Below are 2,500 nucleotides of genomic sequence, written 5' to 3'. Positions count from 1 at the left end.
AAGAGAGAGAGAGTGAGAGAGAGAGAGAGAGAGAGGGAGGGAGGGAGGGAGGGAGGGAGGGAGAGAGAGAGAGAGAGAGAGAGAGAGAGAGAGAGAGAGAGAGAGAGAGAGAGAGAGGGAGAGGGAGAGGGAGAGGGAGAGGGAGAGAGGGAGAGGGAGGGGGTAGGGAATGAGGGAGGGAGGGAGGGAGGGAGGGAGGGAGGGAGGGAGGGAGGGAGGGAGGGAGGGAGGGAGGGAGGGAGGGAGGGAGAGAGAGAGAGAGAGAGAGAGCGAGAGAGCGAGATAACGAGCTTAGGTAACAGTTATGGACCCAACGAATAAAACCTCAACTTCGGAGTTTTTCAACAAACGCAGAAACAACCCCTTAGCTTGAAAAAACTAATTTCCAAATCGAATAATATGTCCTAATATTATGAACAAACGTACATTTATCCAGCTTTTAGCACGGGTAAAACAGCAGTTATTTCAAGACCACTACTCGATGCGCAGAGGCAACAAAATTGACATTTAGAATTAACAAACACGTTTAAGAGGATTGCAGTAAGCCTTCGATCTTGGTTGCAAGGAATGAAATACGGGGCGGACCACGGCTGGGCACAGGGAGGGGGGGGGGGGGGGAAGGATGCTGGCTCAGAGGTTGGGGCTCGCAGATGGACAGTTGTCGAGCAAGAGGCTGCTTAGCCGAAGGTTAGCGGGGCCGCGGCAAGGGCAATGACACTACAAAAACACGCAAATCCCAACGACATCTACCCGGCATCAAGCCAAGACTTGGTTGCATGGGCCATACTGAAACGTTTAGATATTTTTTCCTTACTTCTGCGCTTATTTTTCCACTACATTGCGACAGGTTCGACAATATCCCGAAAGAAAGTACTACCAAAGTCTACAAAGGTGTTCCTTGCCAGAGTCAACGTTAGCATCAAGTCATAATCTTTTAGTGTTTGTACGTTGCTGTCATTGTGTCGGGTCGCGCCTTCTATATCTGTTTTAAATTTAGAATGTCTCTTACAATCTATGTCCTATTCAATTGCCAACATTATGAGTTCTTAATGCTACACGTATTATTTTATAACAAATATATTTTCCATCGGAAGATAATAAACTTATAACTGAAATAATAGCAAACATTTATATACATGTATATGTAACTGTGTAAGCTACTGGCATTAAAATTTATTGTGCTTTACTAGGGATAAACAAGACACATTTTGGGGTTCAGATTTTGCGACAAACATGCATGAACACGTGGCACAAAGAGGGCTTACGTACGCGTAAGAGGCGTATATATATCTGGGATCATGTCATCAAAAAAGAGAAGACGCACGCCAATTTGGCATCAACTGAACAAAACAAACAAGCAAGTTGCAAACTCCTAGCAAGTGAGTAAAGCACAAGCAAAATATTATTTTCTTCATTTTTTTTATAAAGAAAAACAAACCATCATCCAAATACGGTTGGCACCAAACAAGTGATATGTCTGTGCATGCAACCGCTATTGGCATCGATATGGTGTAGGGCGTGTGGGTGGCCTCCGGGTATGTAGAGGTGCTGGTCGTACCTGGCACAATCCCAGGTACTTGAATTCATGTCCAGAACTGTTATTCAAACCGGTTTTTCTTTTTCTCTACCACTCAAAACCAAATATATATTTTTTTTAAGTGACACTGAAACTATCGTTAATCTGTATTTCTTAGAAGTTCCCTGCTATCTTAAACAATTGGAAACGACCATCTCCTGCATGGCTGCCAGCCAGTCTCAATGGCGAATGTATACAGGGGCCTCACAGGGATCTCAGAGGCCTGGCGAGGATGTGCCCTTGGCTGTGATGTGGCCGTCGAGGCAGCTTTTAGGCTAGGTCTGGGAATGACTTCTGCTGCGGATGATTTTAGCCGAGAATGTCTGCGGATGAGTGTGAATGACTTTGGCTGCGGATGATTTTAGTTGAGCATGTCTGCGGATGAGTGTGAATGGCTGCGGATGATTTAAGCTGAAAATGTCTGTGGATGACTGTGATTGTGACTGTTACAATTTATTTTTAAAACATCGTCCATATATATAGATATATATATATGGGAGATCTGAGGTGTTTCCGTTCCTGAAGGTGTTAACGTTCTGTGATCTGGCGACAGTGTGTTTATGCCACTATTTGGGATTTTTTAACGCCTATTTCCTTTTCATGAATTCACTGTATATACTCCCTCTCTATACTTATGGATATCTCTGCATTGCCTCCTCATCTTCCCGTCTCTCTCTCTCTCTCTCTCTCTCTCTCTCTCTCTCTCTCTCTCTCTCTCTCTCTCTCTCTCTCTCTCTCTCTCTCTCTCTCTCTCTCTCTCTTTCTCTTTCTCTTTCTCTCGCTCTCTCTCTCTCTTCCTCGCTGAGCCTCTCTTTGCCTCTATTTGTCTGTCTGTCCTGTCTATCAGTCTCTCTCCCTCCCCCCCCCCTCTCTCTTCTCTCTCTCTCTTTTCCTCATTGCTCCCCACCCTGTCCTTCTTCTCTC

The 2,500-nt window shown here is 45.1% G+C and overlaps 1 protein-coding gene across 2 annotated transcripts in view; it reads right to left on the bottom strand.

The window, feature by feature from the left end:
- The window catches only part of LOC125043300 (high-affinity choline transporter 1-like), a 36,785-nt gene that overhangs the window by 18,244 nt on the left and 16,041 nt on the right, over nucleotides 1-2,500 (bottom strand). The window lies entirely within an intron of this gene.

This window comes from Penaeus chinensis, chromosome 33 (assembly GCF_019202785.1).
Source record: "Penaeus chinensis breed Huanghai No. 1 chromosome 33, ASM1920278v2, whole genome shotgun sequence".
In the NCBI taxonomy this organism is placed as follows: domain Eukaryota; kingdom Metazoa; phylum Arthropoda; class Malacostraca; order Decapoda; family Penaeidae; genus Penaeus; species Penaeus chinensis.
The sequence above is the reverse complement of the archived record's forward strand: the minus strand, read 5'-3'. Positions and strand labels throughout refer to the sequence as shown.